Below are 14341 nucleotides of genomic sequence, written 5' to 3'. Positions count from 1 at the left end.
AAACAGAATAAAATATGACTAGACTATAGGTGCTAGAGTTCAAACAGCTTGCAAATGGTAGAACATAGCGCTGAGCAAAGATTAATCGTGATTAATCGCATCCAAAATAAAAGTTTTTGTTTACATAATATATGTGTGTGTACTGTGTATATTTATATACATGTATATATTTAAGAAAAATATGTTTATAGATTAAATATATATATATCTGCAATATAAATTATATGAATAAAAATATATACTGTATGTGTGAGTATATATACATTATAAATATACACACGCACATATATTATGCAAAAAAAAAATATATATATATATATATATATATATATATATATATATATATATGCCCAGCACTTACTTGCACACTTGAAATTTATTTTCAAAAACTGTTTGGTTGATTTTTTTTTTTTTGCTATTATTAGAGCTTCATTCATTTTATGTATCAATTTTTTGCTTTGTAAATATTTAAAATAAGTCAAAGTTTGTTCTTTGTGTTTACGGTGCAGTCAAATTAGCAAGATTTTGCAGGTCTATTGTCAATTGTGTAGCAATGTACGTATTCACTTTCTGTTAATAACTGTGTGTCCATTCAAAGTTGCGAATTTAACTTTGCATAATTCATCACATAAAACATTTGCAAATGATGCACCGTTTCCATCCAGCAAGACAAAGAGAACAAAATTGTCACTTCCTGATAAACTGGCGCCAAATATCACTTAAAGGTAATTTGCAGTAGGAGAAGCCACTGTGGGTTTTTTATTGTATATAATAAATTACTTGCACCTCAGAGCATGCAAATGAAACGCAATAAATGTAGCAATGTTTTATTTCGCTTTCAGAGACAGATCCTGGTGTTTGGGAGTGCAGTCGTGTTCAGTTCTGAGAGGTAATCATACTGAACCACTCTGACGACTGACTTTGGCTCAGGTATTTCAGAATGACCAAAACAACATTTCAGATTCTGTGCAGCGAGTTTGTTCCACTGGTTGGTCCAGTTACACTGTCCCTTCGCACAAAATCACACTTTTTTGATGCACATTGAGGAATTTATTCTGTAAATGAGTTTCCATCATACTTTATGGTTTTATGGCATGTTTTCTTATTGGCACAGTTTTAGAATTTATGCACATTTGTCACTTTTTTTATGCAATATCCCAAACTGCACATAAAAATGGGTGGATGGAAGCATAGCTAATGTGGTGAATTTGTGACAAAGTTGTGTGAACCTGTTGTTAAATCGGTCAGATCGAGAGGATTCCTACTGACACCTGAATGGTGATTGGTCAAGATGGCGTTCCAGTGGTTTTGAAATATATATCGGGGTGTCCAAACTTACTCCTGGAGGGGAGTTGTCCTGCAGAGTTTAGATCCATCCCTATTTAAATACACCTGAACTAGCTAATCTAGGTCGTCTAGGCCAAGGCTAGTTCAGTATGTATATGTATATATATATACATACATACATACATATATATATATATATATATATATATATATATATATTTATGTATATTTTTATATGATATTATATTAATATTAAAGAAAAATATACAAAGATTATATATATATATATATATATATATATATATATATATCAACAGCTCTAATGTGAAACACCTGCTGTGTATATAACTGCAGCAGTACATATGTTGCAGTGTTTCAGTATTGGCAGGTATTACCTGTATGAATTGTAGCATATGGTGTATTAAAACATCTTCAGAGAAGCCAGTTTTTCTAAAGTGTCCCCAAACACCCCAAACTATGACCTCACTCTCATACCATAGATCCAAACATTTCCCATCTGACGGGAAGAAGAGCTTTACTGGATTTTTCGTCAGATGCTTACAATAGAGCTAGCTCAAAACAGCTGGAAATGTATCCTGTGATGTGTTTGCAGTGGGACAGGGTGGGCTGTCTGCATTAGTTCAGCCTGACCAATGTGTGATAGGCACGACAGCAAAACTAAGGAGTGTATTTTAATGTTTTAAAATGACTCTCTTTGTAAATACAATTTAGTGCACATTTTCTTTTAAGCATTTTCGGAGACAAAAAGAGTGTGACTGTGCGAGCCCAATGCAAACAGACGAGCCTCTGCAAACAAATCAAAGATGTAGAATAGAAGATTTATGATCCCGTGATAACTCAACATTCGTATTCAACATGTTTATAGCTGTGACTGTCAAACTCGCACTCTTTTAAATCTTCTCACTGAACCCATGGCATGTTTATCTTACACCACCTTCATCATTCAACGCCATAGAATCACCTTTAAAGCTAATGACTTACCCTTCAAAGTGCAACATAATTCACGTAAACGCCTTTTATACAATATCACTGAATGCTGTCATCTAGTTGAAATATTGTAGGCGTGTTAAAATTTTGTTATGAAATACATATTCAAATATCAGGCAGTGACAAAAACGAATAAAAAGAAATTAAATATAATAATGAAAGTTCTGGTAACATTCTCTCAAACATGCATCTAGCCTACTAACAATATGACCATTTAAGTAATGGTTCAGAAAATTTAGTACTAAAAAAAAAAGGTTTAACAATTTGTTTGCAGATGCCACTTAATATTCTACCACTTTGCCAATTTTGTTATCAAATGCAATACAATTCATACATTTTAAGTGTGTCCAGATACTTTTTGGGGCCACTGTATAGAAAAACAGGAAGTGTAATAATTGCACACACATGGTCTCTGAATGAGAGTCAGTTGCTGTGAAGTTTCACCCTGACATCATTGTGAAACATAAATGGAGTAAAGCAGCCAATAGAGTTTTCTGCCTCCACCCTGAGAACAGGTAATGCCGCATTGCATCCATCATGTAAAGGTGGTAAAAACCACCCTAAGGCTGAGGTCCATCACCCACTGTGCTAATCAAAACACTGTTGTGAATTCCTTTAAAAAAAAAATGTACCATCGAAACTTCATTTGTACAATGCAAACGGTTGTCTCTTTCTACTGATTATGTAATACTGTTTAGCACATTCCTGTTTATTTCCTTCATCTTCCAAATTTGGTAATATCCTACTGCTAACTTCTAACTTGACTGGACAGTGGCTCCTGCCCTACACAAGGGAGCAATTTGGTTACTTGGATACACTTCCGGTCCATTCCCAAACGCTTTAAACTCACTCAACTCTATGGCTGGAAACAAACTCAAAAAACAGCCTCTGTGAAGTAAAAAATAAAAACAGCCAATGTGCCAACACAGTCTGGTTAGATAGAGCATGATTTAAACATATCTTTTAAAAGTACTACTCAGTAGAGTTAGAACTAAGTACTTTTAACTGTAGAAAATATAGTGCTGTCTTCAATTAACATTTAAATGAACTTTTGCTTAACTTTAAACCAAGAATGCTGCAGTTTCCTCCTAGTTTTGTGGAAAAAGTATAATTCATCCACCAGATGGCTAATGTCTGCTGCGCTTTTTATTTCTCCAATTGGAAAAATTTGGCTGTTGTCAGGTAGGTTTACATAGTTTATCATCACATTGCCCTGCAATAAATGCCAGACGCATGCATGGGCAGCACTGGGCATAAATGGGTGGAAACAAATTTATTGTATTTTTTTAAAAAGTGGAAAAAATTGCACACAATTCTCCTAATCTTAATATTGTCTTTCATCAAGCTCTGAAGGAGTGTTTGCTTAGTCCTATTTCTGTAACTGGGATTTTTCTATACAGAGAAAAGGCCATAGATTTATCCCCCAGATGACTTTTACCTAAATAAAGGGACAGTGGTATGTGGAGTCTGATTAGGTCACTAAATTACATCTAGGACCAAAATCGGTATCAAAAGTAGCCTACATTACATCATCTCAGGGTTGAGTGAGGTCGTCTCCATTGAATTGAATTATTTAACAGATTCCTGCTAAAGCATTTAGTGGAGTCACAGACTGAGTAGAATGATAAGATATGATTCCTACTATACAAGTTTTTTACTGTAATGCTCTGAAAGGCTTCATTCAGGTTCTTCTCAGAAAGATTTATTAACAATTTAGCTATTTGTAGCAGTAATATACAGAATAAACCTTCCAAGATGTAAAAACTGTCTTCTTGCCAAATTAGAGAAAAACTACAATACTCATAATCCTAAAGAGAAATGGACCAATCAGACAAGGTGCTTTTACCACAGAAACACGAATTGCTGTCAACCTTTGATCACCCACTCCCACAAAGCATTGCACATCAGAGCTGAATTTTATATTTTTATTTTTATTGTATATTTTCAAAGAAAATTTTTTTTATTTATACAGTACTTATAAATGATTAAAGTGAGTAGTTTTAGGCTTAATTATACTTTTATAGAAGTTTTATCATTTTTATACTTAAATGCAAACTAATAAAAATTTATGTAGAAACAATCTTCACTCAGAAATAGTGAAACAAATAACTAAAAATAACACACTGAATTAAACAAAAAGTTTACATAAGTAGAAAGAACATTTTAATAGAAATGTATATTTTTTATTACATTAATAAATATCATTAGTGTTTTTTGGAGGGTTGCACCACATGACATTTACAACTTGAACTGACCTTGACACAAAGTCATGAAGATCTGCACCACATTATTAGGATATTCTTCTTTTAATGGTTTTTATTTTATTTTATTTTTTTCTTCATTATGGTCTCACAAAAGTTTTATCACCTTGACATTTTTAATATCCTCCCAAAAAAATATCAAAATGAGTTTTAGCCTTTATGACAGTCCTGGAGTTTTTAAACCACATACAGCCAAACGGATGTTCCCTATCCTGAATGAAATCATCGTTTGGCTCCTGTAAATCTGCACATTAACTAACTGCATGTGTTTACCCCAGAAAATTAAATTGTTAAATGTCAAGACTAGCGTAGGTTGGATGCAATGCCTGCTTTTAATAAAACATGGCCGGCTCCCTATGAAGTAGCTGAGTTTCATTTAACACTTTACATGACAGAAAAACTCTCCAGCATCTGAACAAACTACTGAAATTCAATAAATATATCATTCACCGACTTTGACTGCAAAATCAATGCAGTGTCAATATCTCTATCCATCACTGTCAAACACTGCAAAGCCTTCAGCACTGACCTGCCTAAACAATCTTTTATTATATCCTACTAAAGAGTCCAAAGTCTCTTTCACTGCTCGATATTTTTCCTTTTCTTTCCTCCTGTAATGATACACAGATGTGCATCCACATAGGCCTGAAAACACTTCATCTTTATAAGTCCAATTTCTTTCTTAATCTGCAAGCGCAGCCTAGATGCCGCATGTGTTACTAGGATTTGAAAGCTTGGCGCATCATGGGAAATTCCCTTCTTTTTGTATTCGTCATTTCAGCCTGTAAGGAAAAACACATTACTGATGTTTAGCGCTGCAAGCCCTGATTTTCATAATGTCAGCTTGATGAAAGAAAACTGAATGCAAGTCAAACAGCCCTGATACCTTAAGAGCCTAGACAGCATTACCTAAACACTGAACCCCTATCTCACGTTTCCGCCGTCACCGTCTCACAATTGTGATCGAGCCGCACAGGTGAGCTGGCAGATGTTTCAGACTGGTGCATATAAAGGGGAGATCTGAGAAGGTAGGGCTCTGCCACAAGAAGGGCTAAAGGCCAGAGGGTTTGCGTGTTTGTGAGTTTGACGCATTGTTCTCTTTGTTCAGGGCTGTGTAAGAGTAACTGAATCACCACTTTGATCCACATCAGCGTCCTGATCATCTTTTCAGGGTTTCAGGATGGCAAAAATGACTAGCTAACTTATCCTTCCAACTGGGGGAGGGTGATATGACCAAAATCTTATATCACGATATGATTCATTCACATGTTGGCATCGATCGCCTCGTGGTTAGTGCGTTGAAATATGGCACAACTGCGCTCACACAGTGACCCGAGTTAGATTCCCGCCTTGATGTTCTTTGCTGATCCTGCTCCCCTCTCTACACCCAATACTTTTCTGTCATCTCTTCACTGTCCTCTCAAAATAAAAAGGCACAAAAGCCCATAAATATAGCTTAAAAAATATATATATCACAAATAGTTCTTTTTGCTTTAATTAAGGTCTTTATGATATAAAGGTTTATGGATACCATAGAAATTTCATAATTCTTGTCAACAGTGTCAGTATCACAAAAAAACAATAGGCCTATTACCCTAAATAAAAAAAACTCAAGCTCATTGAAGACAAGTAAACCGTCAGCGATTAAATCAGAATAAGAAACCAATTATAGGCAATAAGACAAAAAATAAAAACTACAGTAAAACAAATAAGAAATGCTACATTGTATAAAGTAATCAAATGAATAAAAACACTGCATGTTCTTCATTGTGTAAATTAAATATATATTTCTTCTTATTAAAGTTACAAAAGTGATTTAGTCAAGAGCAGTGGGCATTTCGCTCTTTTGTTGTTTTTTGATTATCATGAATGACAGCAGGAATATAAGACTGCTGTCACTTTAAGAGCTGCCCGGATTCAATATACTGTTGTACATGTGTGCTTTCTTTCTCAGCTGTTTGGTTTCACTTAAGTCACTTAATTACTGTGTTTACGAGGATACTTTCAAAGATGGACATTTTGACACATACAGTACAAGTGTGTGAAAGTCTCTCAGACAGCATGTGCATATAGGCCTAATGTAATTAGTACTCTTTTGCTGCTGACTGTGTTTCAATGGCTTAAAATTACTTTTTTTAACGCATGCAAAAGACCATTTTACAAAAAATACCTAAGCAAACAAGCAAATAAATAAACCACGAGTGAGCATGACCTAGGACTCTACTAAAACAGTTCACACTTCACCCGCCCATGTTGAAACCAAAACTACACCCTTGTGCACCGGGGACCTGATTATAGCACTTAAAACCCGTAAAAGGCTCTCTCTACCTCAGTTCACTCATACAAACCCCTTTTCACCAGCTACACTCAGTGAACAAGCAATGTCTTCTTGTAACTTCACAATGAGGCAAAACGTCATTGTCTAATACCTTTGCCTTCTCTGCTCCTCACTGGTGAAATGCCAACATCCGCCCAAACTGATGAGAACATCATATCTTTTAAGAAGCAGCTAACAGACACACCTCTTCCACAAGCACTTAACCAGCCCACACCTTTAAACCAATGCACTTACACATACACACAAAAAAAAGATTTATTCTCTGCATTTCTCCACTTCTTTAGCTTGGTTTGTAAGCTAGTTGTCTAATACACCTGTGATTCTTTGAAGAATTGCTTTTGTTTCCGTTTGTAAGTTGCTTTGGATGAAACTGTCTGCTAAATGTATAAATATAAATGAAATGTACATGTAAAATATTCCCAAGTAGGCTACTCCCTGAGGTACAAATATCCCTAGCTGGGAATTAATGATCTAATTGTATCGGTCTCACACTGAGACGGCCACACTCAGAGATCTGACAGTAATGCTGAACTGTTCTTTGCAGTAAAGCCAAACATAAGACTCCTCCATATGCTGATCTCTTTGTCTTTTCATTACTCAAGCTGGAACTGTTTGAGTATTGTCAAACTTAGGAAGTCAGATTTAAAAAAAACAATGGAAAAACTACATCCACAGAGGATAACAGGTGGAAAAAAGGAAACATGGGAACACACAATAATAATTTTTTGGTTTTGCTTTGTGTGGCATCAAGGCCATCTTCTTCTTCTTCTTCTTTTTTAAGAAATGAAAGGATGTGCTCAGACAATGTTGAAATGCAGGAGAAGGAATTTCCTTGCAATAAACATTAAATAAACATAATTAACTGTATAAAATAAAAAATAAAATAAAAAACTCCAACAAAAGGGTCAAATCGATGTTATTTCCTCACAATTTTAAGGAATGTTACTGCATCCTTTGGGAGGGCAGGAAATCTGTAAATTGGTTGCATGCAAAATATGGGACACCGCTAAATATTACAATTTTTGATGATTTAAATGAATTAATAATTAAAAATAACTTTGCTACAATTAATTTAATGTAAAAAATGTGTCAAAATAATGACGTGGTTGTAAGCTACCCAGACATGTATTGGAAATATCTAAGTTTCTGTAAAACTCAAAAAACGTATTTGTATGAAATAATGCAGTTTCCAGTTGAAATGAACACTAGAGTAGTAAAACTCAGACAATTTATTAATTTTCAAAATAAGTTTTGATAAAACATAGGTAGAGGCACATATTTCCATTGAGCCTGGGTAGTGTAATAAAGTATGAAATAAAGCATGTCACCCCAAGCACACATTTTCAGTGGGCCTGTGTAAGTTTTGATTGTTGGATATAATCAAGGTCGAGAAAGTCAAGACCTCTGGAGCTGGAGTGTTTTTATCACTATATATATATATATATATATATATATATATATATATATGTTTTTATATTAATATCTCTAATGCTTTAAAAGAAGCAATGGGACATCAAAGTGTATCATATTCATGGCATGTGTTGTGCAGAATCAATTATATTTCCTGCATTATGAAATAAAATGTTTTGAAGGAACACAAAGATGCTGACACTTTGATTGGCCTTCACGGCCCAATGAAACTTACTCAACAAAGCCTACATCAACTGAACTTTCTGACACCATCACATAACTTTGCAAGACTAGTAGTAGATGGTTGGACAAGCTAAAGACAAACAACACTGGGTGACATTCTGAAGTGTTGAAAAAAGCACACCAAAGACTATGAAGGCAACTTCATCCTTGTAAAAATAGACAGCTCTATCAGGATTTTTAATTAAAACAATCCAGGTGAAGACAACCAGCATATCGTAACATCCTCCTTTCACTGAAGAAACGAGGAAAAGCTGTTAAACTGATTGTGTGACAGTTCTGGCCCTTTCTCAGGTCTCCCTCAATCTTTCCTTTCTTTTGTCACTGAACTTCCTGTTATTTGTTTGCTTCCACATCCCAACATCTAAACTGGGCTGCATTCCCACCATTAATCCAACCCAGACTCTTTTCCATTCCTGCAGTCTTATAGTTTGATGTTCTTCATCTGTTCCTTTCAGTTACGCAATGAAATGGTCAACACACTGATTTAGACACACTAATAAAGTGACAAACGGGAGTTCATGGACATTTTTCTTTTAAGACATCTATATATTTTTTGTAGAATAACCTCAAAATCATGGGAAGACAATCTATGCCAAACCAGCACTCTTCATCAAGGCCAAAACCAGTAGGTGTACAGCAGCCAAAAAGGCAACACCCAGTTAGTACAACAACATACACCGCTTACCCTACAGTCCCACAGACCGCATCGCAGCACCCAAAAACACCCAAACACTCTTTGTATTCATGTTTATGTCATATGATTTTGATTTTGTGTAAATATATTGCATATGGCTAAATATCAAAAGGTTTTACATTTAAGCAAGTTTAATGACATTATATTTAAGCCGCACTCACAATCGGCAGAATTAAACACTCAGAGCAACACACAGTAGAGTTTTCTTTCTGAATGAATCAGTGTATCATTTGAGTAAATGATTCTATAACTCACTCATATACATGTTTTGTTCCTCAATGAATCGGTTGAATGATTCAAAAAGTCATTCATAACTTACATGTTTGTTCTCTGAATGAATCTGCGTTTTTTTAATGAATACATTTTTAAAAGTCACTTGTCGCCACCTACCGACACAACTATGGAATCAAACACTCTTTGTCATGTTTGTTTCATATGATTTTGATTTTGTGTAAAAAAAATAAATAAATAATAATGATTATAATAATTTGAAATAGCTAGAAAAAGTATTTAATATAAGTATCATTAAGTTTTGGGTGAGTCATACCATTTTACAACCTAAACTGACCTTGTCTTGCCATGGGTAATGTTAAGTAATATTAACTAATATCAGTCTTTAATTCATTTTTTTCTCTCTGTCCAGTTCAGTAGAAGCAATAAATAGGCTGAGGCTACACAAATTTCTTTCTTTTTTTTTTTTTTTTAATTAGTTGATGGCCAGACTGGAATGTCCTGCGATAGATAAAGCAGCTGCTCTGCTATTCTTTGACTTGGCTTAATTTTTCAGTGGTCTGAAAGAGTTCCCACATTAACCCACCAGAGGAACCCTTTAGTCCAACTCTTTCCTTTGGGAAAACATTTCTTTTCTTTTCAGGTCTGGAGAGCGAATCACCATTTGTTTGTGTTGAGCAACGGTTTCCATAGAGACCAAAGGTTCTCAGACATTCAACATTCCAGAATATTTCTTCAAAAAAAAAAATTTTCTTTGATGAAACAGGCATGTTAACTAAAATCCCCCTTAATTCATTTTGGAGAAAGATCAGGCTAATAATAACTAGGGGCCACTAAGAAAAGTGAGGTGTCTTTTAACATAGACTTTAATTTTAAAAGACAAATGGGACCTCAAAATGTTGACCTCAGAAAAGCTCTCCTGATCCGTTAGTACGCTAACATGTGATTAGCGCTTGATTAGCAACAAAAAACAGCAGCCAACAAAGAACCAGATCAGAAGATGCCCAAACATGTGGACCATAAATTGAGCCACACTTGATTGACTCAAGCCAAGCAGCGGGAACGGTGCCCAATCAGGGCTCAGTCAGTCCATTCAGCTCTACAATGAGTCAGAGATGCTGGTTGTAGAAAGTAATCCGCCCTGTGGTAACAGTGTTTTTCACCATGTCAAATGCCAGCTATATTTCAAAAAGTGCCTTTATCACATTTACAATGCTACATGCACAAACCATATTCATGACAAAACATTCGGAAACATCAAGATGTAGTTCAAAGCATTTCATCTACCATTGAAAAGTGCAACTGCATAAATATTTTGCAACTAGCTAAATACCAAAAGAGATACTATCAATACTTTTACTGTAAGCCAGGCACTTTGTTGTTTTATTTGGATATTACATTTTTGCATCCACACTTGCATGCTGATATTCAGATCAACAGCTAAAAGGCAAGTGTTACTGCTTCAATAAACTAAAAGTTAATACTTAGTAACTTACATTTGATTTTTTTACAGTTGCTCCTCCTGGGAAAATAGCTACAAAGCCACAGCAGAATTACGTTTTCTGTCTCAGAGTAACACAGTGGTGTTTCCTTCTTGAATTAATCAGTGTATTTAAGCCAATCGGTTGAGTAAACGATTCTATGACTCACTCATATATGGTTGATTCGAATGATTGAGTGAATGATTCAATAGGTCATTATAAGAAACGTGTTACTTCTCCGAATGAATCCACATTTCTGAATGAATCAATTCATTAAGACAGTCACTTGTCGCCACCTACTGGTATAACTATGTAACGTGTAGAAAAAGTCACTGAAAATGGCAAAAAACGCCAGTTTGTTTTAATAATCATAGACACTTCAGAGGACTTTAACAAAGCATAAGGACAGGGAAATGAGAGATTCACCGAGATTTTAAGAGTCCGAAATCTAATGTGTTTCTCATTCCTGTTCCCTCAGTCCTTTATTTCACGACGTAGATTTACAAGCCGTTTCCACAGTAATGCCATATTTAATGGGCCAGTTTTATAAGAGCAACAGTATTCACAAACAAGCGACCACAGGATCCCCAGCCTAATAATTTAATGATTACTTAACTACTATAATATTACGATCTGTGATACACATGCCACAATCTTTTAGCAGCCTTATCAGCATAAACATTTCCACTAGGCCCTCCAAATACAGACCATTCCATTTTATTTTACAGATGATTTGAACACAAAGAGGCTTTTAGAGAAGAAGAACATCAAACCTTCTCTAACATAATGACTTAAACATTTCCCTTCGCTTGCAGTGGATGCATCACAATGATGGAGCAGCGCCAGATACAGTAGAAGAGCATGATCGCTTCTCCAGGATTCCATCCACAGGACATTTTCCTGCTGTCCGACAGTCTGTGATTCCTAAATTGCACATTTTCCATATAAAACCACTCTCATTCATTCTAGTTTATACTGAGGCTGGCCAGAGTACTGGCTTGAAATAAAAGTTTCACTGTCCTTAACTCAACTGAAATCTGTATTTCTTTAGCTCTCTGACAATTTTCTCACTCTATTACTTACGGGTTTATTGTACAGGTAGGTGTTAAATCCTTAAAAGTTATGGTTTTGGGAATGGATACCGTATAACAGTGGCAGGTTACCCTGGTTACCGTACAGTCGTTTCCTGTCTGTCCTGCTTTCCTCAGCCTGCTACTCCATTATGACATAACCCGTCGTTTCCCAGCCAAACGCTCTCCATTGCAACCACAGTCATTTCCGTGCAGATAAACTGGTTTAATGAAGACTCCAGAGTACACAAATGGAAACTGCCTCCCTGAAATGTTGGAGATCTATTGCAAGTGCATGGTGAAGAAAATCCCCAAGTTCAAAGCTTCACCAAGACACCAATAAACCTGTATTCTTGGTAATTTGTGTTACTGATCCATGCCATGTGTGGCTTGGTGGCCTCATAATTGAAACCGTGTGGATATGTGGTCTGTCCAAATATTATGTCTGATTTTGTACCAATGGATTTATGGTAGTATATATGGCTAAGGAATAAATGTTAAGGCGGTGTCACAGTAGAGTGGATGGTTGTGGTCCTTTTGTGCCTGTAAACCAGCAGTAAATGCACTCTGAGGCTTATCAAACAGCCACTGAAATCCTGTAACGTAACATTTCTGTCTTTAGTAGACAGGGCTTTTCAACCAGTTGCTTGATACTTTAGTGCTCTCTGGCATATGAGAGTAATTTTCTCTGCTGTAGAGTACTACAGCCAAAGTAAAGTCGGTCAGATTACTTTTGATTTACCTAGACTATCAAGTGAGTAAAAACAGAAACTGGAAAAGTGTGCATGGAAACTTGGCACTTTAAGGAGCTGACGGTTTGTCTGATGATTGCACATCGCATTGAAATCTCGACTTTTATCAGCTATCTGACTATTTTCCACTTTCTGCTTGTTTGCAATAGTTGAAATACACAAATAGATGTTTCAAATGATTAATATAATTTTGTAGTCTTATCAAGTTTATTCAGAGTTCAAATTTCAGTCATAGCAAAACATAATAAAGTGATTTCAAAGGAGATTTTAAAGCGATAGTTCACCAAAACATGAAAATTATGTCATTCATTTCTTTCCCTCATGTTGTTCCAAACCCATAAGACCTTAGTTCATCTTCAGAACACAAAATAAGAGATTTTTGATTAAATCTGAGAGCTTTCTGACCCTGCATAGACAGCAAGGGAACTACCGAGTTTAAGGCCCAGAAACATATTAAGGACATTGTTAAAATAGCCCATGTGACATCAGTGGTTCAATCCTAACGTTATAAAGCTACGAGAATACTTTTTGTGTGCAAAGAAAACAAAAATAACGACTTGATTCAACAGTTTCTTCTCTTCTGTGTCAGCTGACAAGTGTTCTTGACAGTACCACAACGCCTGTGACAATATAGTCTAACACAGTACATGTATAGCATAGTGTATAGTCAAGTGTAGATGTGTTTTTTAGCCATTTATTGAAGATAGCTAAAGATTTAATTGAGTTGGGCAGGTCACCCACCACCAGGATGCACTTTTCAATTATATCATAGTAACAGGGTTGACATTTTTAAAACAGCCCCTAGTAACAAATGTACCAAAACAAAACATAACATTACAAAAAAAGAGAAGAATTTGTCTGTGAAGTTCTTTAATGAAATTATCTACTTCCTTAAAAAAGAAAAGACAGGGATGACATCACAATTGCAATTCATAACTGTTTTACATTTTATAGTGAATTGGTAAGAATTGGCTCGGCCTCAACTATGACTTTTTAATAGATTACCAAAGCTAAAATCTAAAAACAAATCATATAAAAAGAAAAACCTTTATTTCCATCTATTTTGTTAGTGCATATCTCTAACCACATCAAGGGGAAGTGAAAAAAATCAGAGTTAAAGACAGGCCAAAAACATCCTTATGATTAAAGATAAAAACATATCTAAATATAAAATAGAATTGTATTTTTGTGATTACTTTTAACAATGTTAACATTTGCATCAGCTATATACTGTTCATACTGTTCAAAGTCATTTTTCACACATAATATGTACATAAGGGACACAAAAGTCACCCGTTCTGTAGGAAGACCCAGTTACATTCACTCAAGCGCTGTGTGGAGCACTAATGCCTAATAACTCGCCTCTCGCCCAGCTGGTGTCTGTCTGCCAGTGATTATATCACACTTCTCAGCTTCATGTGACATGCTCTCTCAACATTTGCCCATTATACTGGAAAAATTCTAGCAACCTTCAGGGGAAAAAAAGCCAATTACACCACAGCGTGAAACACGGGCGTTTAATGCCAAACTGGTGCCAAATCATGAACAGCTCAGTGCCATAAACTT

The sequence above is a fragment of the Cyprinus carpio genome, chromosome B17, assembly GCF_018340385.1.
Source record: "Cyprinus carpio isolate SPL01 chromosome B17, ASM1834038v1, whole genome shotgun sequence".
Lineage (NCBI taxonomy): Eukaryota > Metazoa > Chordata > Actinopteri > Cypriniformes > Cyprinidae > Cyprinus > Cyprinus carpio.
The sequence above is the reverse complement of the archived record's forward strand: the minus strand, read 5'-3'. Positions refer to the sequence as shown.